Genomic DNA, 16,052 nt, shown 5'->3' on the forward strand with positions numbered 1-16,052 from the left:
ATTAATTGCTACAATAGCACTGAGGTCACAGAAACCACCCTTATTTCCCACATGTAGTAAAATCATACCTAATTTACACACGTTTAATCTATGTCACCCGTGAGATTTAATTACACACTCACACGTGTTCTTATGCCAATGACAGTTTTAGAATACGTGACTTCGCTCAGCGCAAATACTATGATCCGATGTCATGCTGACGGCATCATGATTGGTCTTGTTGGGTTATGCACTGCAGGTGATTGGAGGAATGCCACGTGACGTCATCAAATTCACGCCCCCGGAGGTCTTTTGCGATATGTGGGCGAGGGGCTATCTTCATAAAATTTCAATGATTTTTGTACAATTTCTCTCTGCGACTTCTATCCTTGCGATTTTGTTCATTACCAGTCACAGCGTCATTAACCTCTTTCTAATGAAACACCTAATAAAGTTAAATTAATAAAAAAACGACGAGAAAGATTTTAAATAAATATAAGTGGAACGCGGCTGAACGAAACCTACTGAGAATGAACGTGTATAAAGGCAAGCCTGGCCTTCCTCACTTGACTCAGCGCTCTCTCGTACACATTCTCTCTCCCTTGCGCAAAAGACGGACGGAGAGAAAGGTCTCCTCGACACACCGGAACTTATTCTCTCTCCCTTATCCCCGCTTGTTCTTCTGTCCGCAGAGTGCTTTAGGAATTCTATCTAGGACTGGAATTGTAAACGCGCCCTCTACACGGATTGTTCCATCTGTGTTTCTCGAAACACAGCTGTTCGACGTAGTTTGGCTAAGTCTGCTTCCAGTGAAAGGTAAGGTAACAATCATAATCAAGTTTATAAGATGAGATTCTGGGTTGGTATTGCTTGAAAATATTTCTCTCTCTCTCTCTCTCTCTCTCTCTCGTACGAAAAAGAAAGCGAATTTTATCATATCCTCTGGAAAGACTTTGTACAAGATAGTTGAATATGGGTTGTAAAGACCGTAGGCTTCTACATGCGAGACGTTTACTTTATTCACTTTACCGGTCTTTTCTTTAGACTGAATTCAGAACAGCTTTCATTCTTGTGTCAATTACCTTTCGTTGTAAACGATATTTGTTACATTTCGAAATCTTTTTCCATTGAAGGAAAACGCTCAAAACTGCTAGAGTATATAATTGTAAAACCAAACAAATATGTAATTTTTCACCTCTGGAAAAAAAAGGAGTTACCAATATATAGCGCTCAGGAGCAAAACTCAGTTAACTAATATCTTACATAATTCTTTCTGTTCCATGAGCTTCCTATATCATATTCACTAGTGGTAAATCAACAGGTTGTTCACAGTTCGTCAGATTAACGGGTGGAAGTCGTTTGTAACTTTCTTAATAGAATGACTATTTTCTTTTACACACAAAGCACACATAAACGCGCCCGCGCACAAACACTCGCACATTTATATATACATACACACACACATATATATATGTGTGTGTGAGTGTGTGTGTGTGTATGTGCAGACATGTCCAAATGTGTGTCATACTAATATAAGTGTAATCGTTTAACTGTTTAACAAATGGACTTTTATTATTGATTATTATTTAGCTCATATGTTGACCTCCGGCTTATATTTTGACACGTTTAACTTTTTTTATCAACATGGAAATAGATGAAATTCCAGAAATGAAAAGTACATTCACCTTTTTAAATTAACTGCAGGACTGATCAAATTGTTTGCGTACCGTTTCGTAACGACTGATAACTAACATTAAGTCATAAAAGGTATATATTTTATACTAGCACTACACTTATTATCATGATTAATATTATCAATCATATCTTTCTTTTCCTATAGTTCAGGGCTAAATTCTTTTCGTTGTTTTATTCGAAGGTTTCTTACAGTTCAGTGCATTAGATTTGAATAATATTTTTCATTTATGATGCAATTTAAACTTTTGTGTATTTCCAAAGTTTTAACTACACTCATTAATACGAAAATATTGAGAATTCAAGCATACTCCAGAGAGAGAGAGAGAGAGAGAGAGAGAGAGAGAGAGAGAGAGAGAGAGAGAGATTAATATATATATAATTTAATCAGTATACACATTAACTTATATATTAAAAGATTTGAGGATTTGTTAAATTACCAAGAAACTGAAGGCATTAAGGCTTTTTTCAGCAATATATTTTTTCTTCTTTAGTTTCCTTAGTTTATTTATTACCTTCTTGGAAGTACGCCCCATTAGAATGGCTTATCCAGTGAAAAATTCCAACATCGAGTTCCTCGATGTGATGTAGTGCTATAATTTCATTTATATTTTTAGCTAATTATTCTTAGCTGAACCTACCAGGAATTATTATTCTTAGTAGCTAAGAGATCCATAAGATCTAAATGAGTCGTTGTCTATAATTCTACAGAAAAAGGTGAAAGAAAAGGTATAGTTTACATTAAACACGTAAAGGATTTTAACTATAAATCACAACGTGATCACCTTGAGAAACGATAATGTTTCTGAGAGAGAGAGAGAGAGAGAGAGAGAGAGAGAGAGAGAGAGAGAGAGAGAGAGAGAGAGAGAGAGAGAGAGAGAGAGAGAATTATATGTACGCTTTACCACAGCGTTAACTCACACAAACATAGAATAATATATTTTATTATTATCTCATAGCGCTAAACAACAATGAAACAAAATACAAACTGGTACTGTCCACAACGGCAGTAAAACCACCAAAGAAGAAACAAATTCTTGTCAGGAACCTTTAACTTTCTTTTTATGGGATATTCTGCACACATAGATGCTTATAAATTTTCCATCTGGTAGCCAAATATTTGGTTTAGGTAGACCGTATTACGAGTGAGTAATACATCTGCAAAAAGGGTGCAAATATGAATTTCTAACTAAATTTTTCATGAATATTTAGGAAATTTACATGTGGTGTGCGGACTTGGTACATTCAACAGTTACATATCTTGCCACTAGGAAAACCTAGCAATATATATAAAAATACACACACACATACATACATACATATATATATATATATATATATATATTATATATATGTATATATATATATATATATATATATATATATATATATATATATATATATATATCGTGTGTGTGTATGAATGTATCTTTAGTTCTCGATGTCTACACACATTTTTACATACGATATCCATTTGGATCTTCGGGTTTGTGTTATCAAGCGTGTCCAAAAATGTGCGAAGATATCGAGAAGTTAAGCGAGCAATTTGGTTATTACAATTATACACACACATATGTGTGTATGGATATGTATATTGCGTGTTTGCGTTTGTTTGTGTATATGCAAAGTCCTCTCCATAGAAAGTCTCCTCATACTGCCGGCAATTAAACTTATTTTATCCATTTTGTGCTACCGAATTCACGCATTTTCTGGCAACTATACAACTTTGTTAAGATGCAACATTCTACTTTGGATTTTCCTCTTACATGACCATAGATGAAAATGCGATGAGTAGAATTTTTCGAATTTGCTCGATCATATATTTCGTATTTTTTTTAAGATCATATGATTGATATATTAATCAACATTACAAGTTATTTTAATGGAGGTCTCATAACTTATGCGATCATTATCATTTTTGGACGGATTTTTTCGTATATTCTAGAGGATATTTTATAATCTAATATCTATATATATATATATATATATATATATATATATATATATATATATATATATATACATATTGCTCTACTAGTAAATAAATAAAAAAATAAAAAATATTTTAAAAGACTGCTACTATTTTTATAAACATTATTTTCATGTTATTCCGATTTGCACCTTTCCTAGTCTGTGGATTTTGCAAATTCATAGTTTGAATGGAAAAATGTGTTAGAAGCATTTATTCTCATTGCCGTTGTCGTTATTTTTTTTTTCAGTTTTGAATAATATCTATTTCTGAAAGTACTATGCAAGGTTCAGAACCTTTCCACAAAATACTTAATTTATTTAAATTAAATCTTCAATTCACCTGTTTGTTTTAGTGTCCTTATTGTATGATAAGAACTGTTTTCATATATAATGAATAGGCTACAGTATTATAAAAAGTATGCAGTGGTTCAATTTCGAGAGAATATCAATAGGTTATATAATAGAATATTGTAACGAATTTTGGAAATAAAGATCAGTAGCTGTTTTTATCCAAAACAACCAAATTTTCATCTATCCCAGGAGTGCTTCCATCATGGAAATCCAAAATATGGAGCAATGCTGTGAGGGATGCAGTCTCATTTCCTGCAATTAATTCATTGAAAGGGATATGTCTTATCTTTCTAAAATCCAAACCTCAAAAAGAATCCTCTGTTGCATTGCAATGAAGTTCTACGATTTCTGTACATTGCTGTCATTTTGTGATTCTGCGCTAATACTCTTTTTACTAACGGCCCAAAGTTAACTGTTTTTAATATAGCAATTACACACTTATTTTCATATAAAAAGCCAAATTCCCATTTTGAATTTAGAAAACCTTTCGAGCCAGTTGTTTTGCCCTTTTTAATTCTATCGCTTGTAGTTCTCTTGCTATAATTTGTTCAAAGAACATTAGCTGGTTTAAGCAAAAAGGTCGCGTCTTTATTTTTTTATATAAAATACTCATATGCTCTGATTTTAAAATGTCTTCAGAAATTTATATATCACAAAGTGAAAATTGACTAACTTCTGGTATATAGTCAAGAGATATTCAGGATTTCTGAGTGGCTCGGATCAAAGTTGTCGTTTCCTGTTATTACTGTGTTATGACATTTCCTTATTTGAGTGAGCAAAGGCATAAGGAAAGTAGACTATTCTAGTTTCTTTCGTAGACCGTTGACTGCCAGTAAACGCCAGGCACGGTAGACTTGCAATACCGTTGCTAAGATTGTGGCAGCATCACCCTTGTATAATCAATGAGCTTTGCAGCAGATTGGCCACATTTTGAGAAACCTTCTCCAAAGAGAATTAGTGACAGACGGGAAAAGATCCTTGTCTTAGAGAAAAATTTTATTTGGATTAGGGACTTTTTTTCAAAATACAATGGTCAGTCATAATTATATGCAAACACACTAACCTACATGTAAATCACTTAACGATATCCATTAAGTATTAATCCATTCTCTACATTTTTACAGGACGCAAGGAAAGGATCTTGATTTTCAAGATTAATTTTTCTGTACTTCAAACCTAATAAGCAAAACAATTAGGTATGCTATTTCCAAAGGATGGAATTCATTAAAAAAAAGTCCTTTTTGAATCAGTAAATAATGTTGCGTATGTATTGGGGTACGTTCTAAACTTTTTGCAAGCTTTATTATCACTAGAAAAGGCGTAATTTGTGTCAGAAGTTTTTGTGTTGCTAAAAGAAACAGAACAAGGGTAATGTCTTTTCTGCAGTCCGCGAAAGAAGAGAGAGAGAGAGAGAGAGAGAGAGAGAGAGAGAGAGAGAGAGAGTAAACACCAGCTAAATAATGATGTCTGATAACGTTACCCTAAGTCACTATAGCATCCGTATCGTTTGAAGTCGCTTCTTAATCCAGGCATCCAGACATAAATGACCTGAAGCCCATTTAACGGCTCATACATTAAAACTTAATGAGGCTCGTTTGACTTTGCAACATATATGCCAGGCCCATCAGCTGTTATGTTATCTCTTCAAAAATGGGTTGCCAAATGCAATTTTCCCCTTTCTCTTGACATGAATTATTGCTTGTTTGTGCGGTAACAGTAATAACTTCTGATGCTGTTGCCTAGATGGGTTGAGGTTGGAAAACTGTCGCAAGGTTTCATGATCTGACTTTCTCGCTTTTACATTGCAAGGTGAATATTTTCACCGAGTCGTTTGCTTACTCATTTCTTTAAGCGTATTTAGTTTTCCTTTATCAAACTATGTTATTCTAATTAAAGATAGTTACTTATTACTCGATGTGATGACAATAGACCCTAATGCCATTTTGGTTAGTGTGACAAGAGGATGTCAGTATGACCATAGTTGTCGTTTTCCATGCGTTTTACAAAGCATGGAAGGTAGATAAGAATGCAGCAGGACCTGAAAATGTACAAAATTCTAGTTACAGCAGTGGCTGTTGGTTTAAGTTTGATAAGTAAACAATACCCATTTTTCGGCGATATTTCTAATAGATTTTCTTAATCCGTAAGTACGGGTAGCAATTTAATTTATCCACTGTTATTTTGAAATCTACTCCCATGTCAGTATTTCATAGGTTTTTTGTCGTCGAAGTGCCTATTTTGACCGATTTAGATTTTATTTAGTAGTTTTAAAGTCCCTTATCTTATTTTCCTCAACATATGTCTATGTACGAAAATATTATCTATTAATGCTTCATTTTCATAACTTAGCTATACTTGTAGGAGTAATTTTCCTTATTAACTACTATGGGCGCCTGTAATAATCTAATAATCACCAAGATGAAATTCTTCATAAATGAGTACAGGTAAGTATATAACCCCCAAAGTTAACATTTATTTGAAAGAAGTTCTTGACCTCTCCATTTTCATGAAATTCTAAGCCTTTGAAAGCTTCACCTTCTCTTATATCATTCAAAGAGAACTCTGCACGATTTTTATTTCTTACGTCGTCACATTTCTAATGGTCATTTTCTTCAGTACTTTCCCACGACCAAATCAGGTTATGTCAACTAATTTCGTATAGGACCTATTAACAGGTTAATTTCCTACTCTCACACGGTGTCCCAGCGTTGTCTCGACATTTCGTCGCATTTGCAAACAGTCGATTCTCTACATAGCTCTTTCCAAATATTGTTCCTATAAATACTTTATATTATGTATGTATGTCAAGAATGTATTGTCTATAAAGAAGTCACAGTAACCTTAGCATCACCAAATCTTTTACCTTACGTTACCTCTGGCAGCCTTAGTCATCAAGGTTTCCTCATATAACTCTTCCTGAAAAGAAGCGGGAAAGAGCGAGGAAAAGGCTAATTATTTCATATATCTTCTGCTTCATCTCAATCTTGCACTTTCAGAAACAAACTGGTGTTAGACCCACTTTGTCTTACACTTGGAAAGGTCCCGGACGGGGTAAGGCACCACGTTGCCTGTTGCATGGCCGCCTCATAAAGTAATAAACCCGTGTATTCGCTATATCTGTCCAATTTAGTCGTATCTCTTTGAAGGCCTCCCACGTCTCCATTCCGTTTGCTCTGTAGAAGCCATTGAAAGTCCCCAGAACACGCAAAGAACCTTTTCCCATTATCAGCCCCTCTTTCAGTTGACTTTCTGCTAGTAAGTTTTCCCCTCATCTTTATCTCTCGATAGGAGGTTCAGTCATCTCGTTATTGGTTGACTGGAATCCTGTCTTTGGTAATTAATTCCCTTAGAATTCATCTTTAAAAATGTGGTGTTGCATTGTTACTATTACTCATACTTCATTAAGACTTCTTTGTGCGTCCGACGTGTGAGAGAGCCTGTGAAATTAGTTTATTCCTTAAACATCTGTTAAGGTAAAGATTTAATGTCCTTTATTTCCACTAAAATGCATTTTATTTACGTTTACTCCGCAGATCCATCGAAGGCAGGAATGATGGGAAATCAAAAATTATTTGACGGCTCTTTTTCTAATATCTGATAATAAGAGGCAAATTAGAGAAATATTCTTATAAGAGTGTTAAAAGAGAAAAATGCGCGCTAGTCTGAAGATGGCCTCGTGGTTAAAAGTAGCAAATGTTATAATTTCTAATTGGTCTTAAGAACAAAATACTACTGAATTCTTCTTAAAGATATAATCCAAACTATCTCAGGAACAAAATTTACACTTCTAATTAAAAAAACAAACAGGTTAATCTATGCAGCATAATAAACAAAATTTGCATTTATTTGTGAAGGTGATGTTTACCCTATTATCTGTAGTATACCCACATTCAAAATATAGATTTACGTACATTATTTTATATCTGACTGTACAAGCTCAAGTGGATGTATGCACACGTGGATTTAGTGATCGCTTATTTATAATTAGAAATGTAAATGACCAGAATGAATTTATCCTTGAGTGCCAGGAAAAATATATAGAGCTGAAAAGCCCACGGTCAAAAGTCGAAAGGTAAATGATGTGCTACCGAAAAAATAGTTTGTATGGCTTTTGTTGTTGTAGCCTTTTTTTTTTTTTTTTTTTTTACATTCAAATGAGCTTGACAGAACAAAACCGAGAATTAATGTGATATTATTACAGTAACAAAGATCTTATTTTCGATTAGCTACTTGGACGGCAATTGAACAATGCTTGGAAATTCCATTTATAGAGAGAGAGAGAGAGAGAGAGAGAGAGAGAGAGAGAGAGAGAGAGAGAGAGAGAGAGAGAGAGAGAGGGCTGAACGTTAATGAAAAGCTGTTTCAAGTGAAATTTCAGTTAAGGGAAGAAGATGTTATGGCAATAACGTCGAAATTTATGCTAAGGAGGTAGTTTTCACAGGTAGTAAATTACTGAAAATGCCGCTGAAAGCCTTGGACAACGTTTGTTTAAAGAAAAAGATGTAAATGATTGCTAGCAAATATGAAGTCATGGAGCTAAATTACAGCAATATGTTTTTAATGACTGATGGAAGAGCAGAAGTGATTATGTACTTGAGAATGCACAACTTGGATAATTGTTGAAAGTTTGCAACTTATATAAAAGTTAAAATCGGAAGGAGATCAAAACCATTGCAGCATTACAACAATTATGGGACAAACTTTTTGCACTTTATTTGTGCAAATGATAAGCGGCTAATATATGAGTTGGCAGGATAAAAAGCGCATCGTCTTGAAGTAATTACTTTTAGGTATAAGTAAATATTTAAAACGGTAAATATCATTTACTGAAAACTATGGAGAAAAAAACAATCTAAATATGCATTAGCGTTAACAGCTCGGGAAGCAAAGAGAAGCGTACTAATGAGAAACTGAAGAGTTCTTTAGTCATGAAAATCGAATAAGGTAATATGATATAGTAGTAATAAAGAGTCAGGCTTATGAGTGAGTTTTATATAATCCTGTTGTACCTTTAATAGTGCGAAGCGTTATTGCAGACATTTCATATTCATAAGGTAAAGCTTTGACCAGTGGGGTAAAATTTGATGCCTTATATGCTTTGAAGCGATGTAACTTTAGGAACATATTAATGTATGTATGTATGTATATTGGTGCGGGTTTCAACACCATGGGTGAAATAAAAACTCATAGAGCTATTTTTTAGTTGTCAGAAGATTCTCGTAAGAAAGTGTAAGACGGCTTGGGCAATCTAAAGGCGAATAATAAGGAAAGCAACAGTGTTTCAGATGGATTACTTAATTTTCTGTCAATTAGTGCTACTGAACCTAAAATTTTGTCCCACAAAGCTTAATTTTTGCTAAGATAATTAGTTATAATTTAATTGTTAGTACGAGCAAATGACATCTCAATGATGAGGCGTGTGAGTACAGGCGTGTATTTTTCCTTCTTCGAAAGACAATGACATCCAATTATATGTAATCTCGATCTGTAAGTCCCATCGTGACCGCCTGTTTGCTAATCCGCTGTGAGGCTGTTAGGTGAACATCCCTCAAAAGCCCATTGCCTGTATCCTATTACAGCTGTGTGTACAAGTTTCCCTATTAGTTTGATCAGAATTAAGGTCTCTCTGCCAATAAGCCAAGGTATATATGCCACCCTGCCATAACCGGAATATATTTCCTGGAGGCTTAAATCCGGCTTTGTTGAACTGGTGAATTCACACCGTTAAGCCTGTAAATCGCTCAAGGAATTAGACAGCTTTTTTCATTTTGAATTTATATTTAGTATTTCCACACGGCTACATGTGCTCTGGGTCACTTAAAAGTAAAAAAAAAAAAAAAAAAAAAAGTCAGTGTTGCCAAAATCCCAAATTCTTTTTAAAAAGGATTTGCTGAGCTGGGGTTGTCACGTCGTTTCTTTTGCTTTTGTTTCAAGATATTTAAAGAACAATTTGTTTCTCTGGTGTCATTGGGCTATTTAGCAAATGTCCATAGAGGTTCCTTAAATTCCGGATACCTCATTAAAGGAGTTTTAGTCCAATTCCTTCTGCTAGCTTCATTCTTACAGACTCCGTAATCTCGTTAATCTTCCAGGATCTCTTGATTAAGTTAATCATCTTCTTAGCCAACTGGAAAATTACTAATTTCTGTCTATATGTCTCTCTCTCTAATGAATGCTGGTGGTCGAGAAAGTTTTTAATTCAATTGCAACTATAAGAATGAAAGTTATCAACCGTAAGCTCAATTTGGGTAATGAACTTGGGGCGAAAAATCTCTTCGAGTCGTCCATCTACTTAATACATTAAATTCTTTTCCTCATCTTTCTTTTTCTTCTCCTTCTTTTTCTTCTCAAGAATGAGCACTCTTCATGAGTTTTTCAATTCTCTTAAAGATTCGTTTGCAAATTCAAGCGAATGATATTCATGTGAACGAAACCAGATTTTTCTTACATACGTTTTCAACAAGTAAGAGTATAAAGAAGCTCATTCCTTAATGTCACCGAATGAGCATGCACTTTTCACAATATTAAAACTTCACGAAAAATTTGAATTGTACTTATTTTTTTTCTTGCTAATTAAGGTATGTAAGGTAATTCTTTTCAACCCACAGATGTTATTTCTGAATGTTATTTAGTTGATTTACTCGAATAACAAATGCGGAGATATTTTCTCATTCATTTAAAGTTGTCCTGGCGTTACAGAGGATTCTTCCTCTTTCGCGATGCCAGATTTGAACCAAATAATCTCTTCTTGCGAAACATCCGTCTCTAATTTCCTCTGTGTATTGGCAATGGATTGTCTCCACCAAGCTGAGTTTGCTCGATTTTCTATTTCGTCTTTCTCTTGCTGGGAAAGCTGCTTTTGTTTAGCGCTTCCTCAAACAGAGAATTTAAATAGCTATTTGTCATGATGTTTCGAGTCCCTACTACCTTTGAAAATTGTAGAGTAGTTAAAACGTAAAGAGGAAAAGAAAATTAAGGAAATATTAGAGTATGCATAATGGAAAACATTTATAAAATGCAAACAAGGCTGTTTCGAATCATAGACGAATGAATGGTTAAGGCAACAAAGAAAAAATATGCAGACATGAGTATAGAATATAGATGTATAGCTGCAACAGGGAGATTATTCTTATATTTTCTTTGATTATGTGGCAGCTGGAGGTTCTTAGACCTTTGCATGTAAAGTAACGTAAATAGAAAATGAAAGATCGAAATGATAAAATGTAATAAGATTCAGGATAAAAAGAAGCCTGGCAAGGCCATAGAAAAGACCCACTTACGCCTATCTTACTAATCATCATTTTCTACTCATTTTCCCTCCTTTCCCTTTCCACCCCAATAAATTATATCGACGTTCTCTCTTTTAAATTTCCAAGAGTCGTAAAAAAAAAAAAGATAAGTCTTCTATTTGTTTCTCTCAATTATGGAGTATCTTTCGTAATGTTTTTCACTTTTGCTGATACCTTCATTTCTATGATTTCGAACCCATGGAACACTCCATTTCTTCCCCTGAGACGTATCTCTTGACTTTAGGCGTATTTTCCTGTAAACAATTATTTTGAAAGGTATAACAAAGCTAATAAACTTTTATATCGCCAACTGAAAAGCTCGCACGAGCTTAGCTGCGTAGCTCTCTGAAGCCAATATGTAACTTTTAATTGATTAAATTGCCAATTAGGCCTTCACCTCAGATCCCAACGTAGGTCTCTTTACGGAACCTTTAAAAAGAATACGATGGACTACTACTTGAATTGGGCAATGAACACCAGTTCTCAAACCAGTCAAAGCCAGTCAGTAATGCCCGTTTCATCTTTTCAGAAAGCGCAGTATCCCTTCAGCAACACCAAAGTGAAATAGGCTTAAAATGACGCCATTAACTATTTCACATCGCAAAAAATGGGGGAGGGGTTTACTGAAAGATTCAAACAGCCTTTTCGTTAAATGAACACGAATAATTGACAGTTTTCACCTGGAAAGTTTAAAAAGTATAGGGTGTCCATAAAGTCTTTCCGGTGTTCAGACCTTTATTACACAAGCCATGTTAGGTAGAAGTGTAAGGTTTTCTTCAATTTCAACAACAATGACTTAAGTACTTTTTTAGATTTTTAGTCAATTTCAACATGTGCCCCCTTTGTTGCTCAGAGTACGTCTAAGCGAAATTCTATCTCACACCAGGTATTCTCCAACATCTTCATAGTTACCGTTGCTAGAGCTGCTATTATCCTTGCTTTTAAGGTCTCTACATTAGGTACTGTTGTACTGTACACTTTATCCTTGATATAACCTCATAAGAAAAAATCAAGAGGGGTTTTGTTTGGTAAACGTGGTGGCCATTCTGTTGGGCCATCTCCCAACGGATGCATCACTCATACTGGGTCTACCGTTTCTCTTACGGTCTTCAACACTTCCAGTATCTGTGAACTTTTTATACCAGTCTTTAATGCTTTTAACATCTGGTGGATCTCGTCGATACTCATTTCTGAACTTGCGTTGAATTGCAACAGATGATTTGGTTTCGTGGTACCATAACATACGCTGGGTTTTCTCCTGCAATGACACCAGTTCTGTTATCCTTGACTCAGCTGGCGGATAGAGTGATCACAGTGGCATCTGTAGGCAAACAAAAGAAAATTTAGTAATTGCTCCTCAACAGAATGTGAAAGTTGTACGGTTCATATCATATCCACAATAATTTCAAAATTATTAATTTTATTAATCAGGGAATGGCTTTATGAACACCCCGTATATCTTAGTTTTACCAGACCACTGAGCCAATTAACAGCTCTCCTAGGGCTGGCCCGAAGGACTAGATATTTTTACGTGGCTAGAAACCAGTTGGTTACATAGCAACGGGACCTACAGCTTTTTGTGGGATCCAGGCCGCATCGAGAAATGAATTTCTATCACCAGAAATAAATTCCTCTGATTCCTTGTTGGCAGACTGGAGAATCGAACCCGGGCCCTGAGATCGGTAGTCGAGCAGGTAACCGACTCATCCAACGAGGAAGGCGGGAAAAACAGCAGTCAGTAGTTCTCTACATTAATATCAATTCCTTTATCAACCATGGATGATCATTATCCGCAAGAAGCGTGAAGTCAAATTTTTAAGAGCACTCTGAAGTAAGACCATCAAGGAAGCGTGGCACAGGAGCGGACCTCTCTGATGCGTATAGTTATGGCAGAGGATGATGTAGCTTGGAAACATAAAGTAGAGATATTCCGCCATAATTTTGAGTAATGCCTAATCCTCAACTCCGAGGAAGGAATAGAGGCTCTTATTTACAGCAGTGGAAAAAATATCTTTTTATTCTAATTGCGCGCAAGACTAGGTATTCAGACTGAGAAGAACGTAGGTTCAGATTGTCTGTTTGAAATAACGAATAATAAATTTTAGGATTTACGGGAAGGTTAATAATCTGTATGCACCATGAAATATTAACATATGCGTAGCTGCAAACACGATTCATCACTTACTTACTTACTTACACATACTTATATAATATTACCACATAAGCTTACTTACCGTTCATTACTGATTGTATCTCATTTGGAAACGATTTTTATTCATCTGCACATACTCATTTCTTTAAATATAATAAGCATTTGGAATACCTGAAATCCTTACCGATTCTTATACCATTTGGATATTAAAACTAAAAGTATTAATACAATAAATTCTTTCTCACAACTTAATGATACAGATTTAGAAGACGTCTCCGTCAAGGAAACCAAAATCGTTTGGAAAATGAGACATCTTCAAACGATGTTAATCCAAGTATAAGGTTTGAATAGGACTTAGGTCGAAGGCAAAAGTTGAGGTTTAGCACTGACATATTCCTGATAATGTTATTTGTATAGGTTATATCTATTTACGCTCACTGTAGTATTAATATGTTGATGCAACCATAAAACGATTTCCGCTTAATTCACTCTGTCTCTTACGCCAGTTTGTAATTGAATAACAATTCATTATACGCGATACGGATATTAGTACTTAAATGAATCCCTGAACCAAGAATAATTAATTGCGCTCAATACGTAATTCATTTCATTGAAAAGAGGGAATTGCAAAATCAAATAAGGTGATGCAAAATAAAAGTATTGTTAATTAGGGATGAACTATAGTTCACCATGCACATACACACACACACATATGTATGTATGTATATATATATATATATATATATATATATAAAATTGTATATTTATATATACTTATATATAATGTGTGTGTGTGGATGTGTATGGTTATCAACATTCAGTTTATTATTGATATAACCCTTGATAATTAGGCGCATTAAAATTATCCATAATTATTAAAGATTTCTGAAGAATTTACATTGAAAGATTAAAGTACCTCTTTACTTTTAAAGGGTTAAAAATCATATTTGTAAAGGTAATAAAATATCTTATATGCATAGTGACTCACATGTGGACGGTTCTTGTAATGGAATAAAAATCTTGCTGTACGCTTTGTATTAAAGTTGATTAATTATGAACTGGATTTTTTTACGGGTAAAAGGTAATGAAATCCAGGCAAACACTAAAGTGCTAGGTATCCGCAAAATTTATGGGCTGCTGTAAAATAACAATAAAAGAATGGTGCATTAAAAAAATTTTGGTCTAGGAAAAAATTCAACCTGCAAAATCATCTCTGAATATCCAGAATATATCATTAGCAAAAGTAATGGGCACGTATTAAACATTAATGTCTGAGACATTCGAAAGTAAAGTTACATAAAAAATGTCTACATTGTAATTGATTTTATAAATTTCGAAAAGATCTATAAGAGATATATTACAATTTTACGACAGCAACAATGTTCATGTTCGTGTGATGCTTGATGCAATTACCATAATTATATTAGTGGCTGTGGATAGAAATAGTCCATGCTCATGTATAACCGTAATGCACTGTATTTAATATTTGTGCACAAGTAGGTGACATAAACCTAGCAAAAACATGCACCCACTCATATCGTAGTGGAGACCGTGCGCAAAAGAGCGTAAACCGTGGACGTCCGGGAATGTCTCAGGATGAAAGGATGCAAGTCACTTATATAGCAGAATGAATAGGAAGCCTTTAGATATAGTAAACTGTTGGTGCTCCAAGGTTTTACCAAGCATCGTTGAGCTCAAGAAATGGTAACAAGTGGCAATCATTGCCTTATCAGTTTCGGTTCTATGAGTCTTTCCTCAAAGCTCTTTCCAGTTTTCCAGTGGAAGACGATTGACTATGCCTATGCTCAGTGTTTTACTTATCATCTTACAATCTTTCACTTTTCTTACAAGTTTCTCTTAAATAAATACTTGTCTGATAGGAGTTCGAAACAATTAGAGGAAAGATAGTAACTTTCTGCACGATATGAAAATAATATAAAAATATCATTGTTTTGATTGGCAAAGTCAAAGCGATGACACATGGGCCGACCGGGAAATGGTAGTGTGGTTACAGTCAAAGTCTGTAGACCACCTTTATTATGAATTAGGTGCTTTTGAAGTTTGAGCGAAGAATTCACGTTACATGTGGCTTGCATGGACCAATACAAAGTTTAGGATATAGCAGACAGAGGTGTAATGTGGAAGGTGTTAAAGATGTACAGTGCAAGAGATATCTTTATAGAGTGATGGATTTTCTCGATAAAAGTTTACGTGGACGTGCATGGATTTCTAACAAGGCTACAAAGACTCGTGGACGCTTGAAAGTGACCACGAAAGGAAACAAGTAAAAAATGCACTGAAGTTTCTTCCGCGTAATCGAGTTTTCTGTACAGCGTATAATCAAGGTTACCGTAAATAGATCTATCTTTTGGTGATCTCGGTATAATGCTGCACCTGATTCGCCCCATGAAACTTTAATGACGGCCCGGCGGTGGCCTGTGTTGTTGGTACCTATAGCGGTGCCGGACTAGAGGGATGCAATTTGTTATGTTTGATGTTTGGAGGGTGGATGATCATCATACTAATTTGCAGCCCTCTAGTTTAGTAGTTCAGTAGTCTTTAAGATCCGAGGGATGAGAGAAAAAGTGCAGACAGACAGACAAAGCCATCTCAAGTTT

The 16,052-nt window shown here is 34.9% G+C and overlaps 1 protein-coding gene across 1 annotated transcript in view; it reads left to right on the forward strand.

Annotated features, from left to right (window-relative positions):
* Nucleotides 1–550: 550 nt before the first annotated feature.
* LOC135198585 (protein PRQFV-amide-like) overlaps nt 551–16,052 on the forward strand; it is a 174,314-nt gene continuing 158,812 nt past the window's right edge. Inside the window, 1 exon segment of the mRNA XM_064226306.1 lies at nt 551–795. The gene's annotated coding sequence lies outside the window, so the exon portion shown is untranslated.

Source organism: Macrobrachium nipponense, chromosome 22, assembly GCF_015104395.2.
Source record: "Macrobrachium nipponense isolate FS-2020 chromosome 22, ASM1510439v2, whole genome shotgun sequence".
In the NCBI taxonomy this organism is placed as follows: Eukaryota; Metazoa; Arthropoda; class Malacostraca; order Decapoda; family Palaemonidae; genus Macrobrachium; species Macrobrachium nipponense.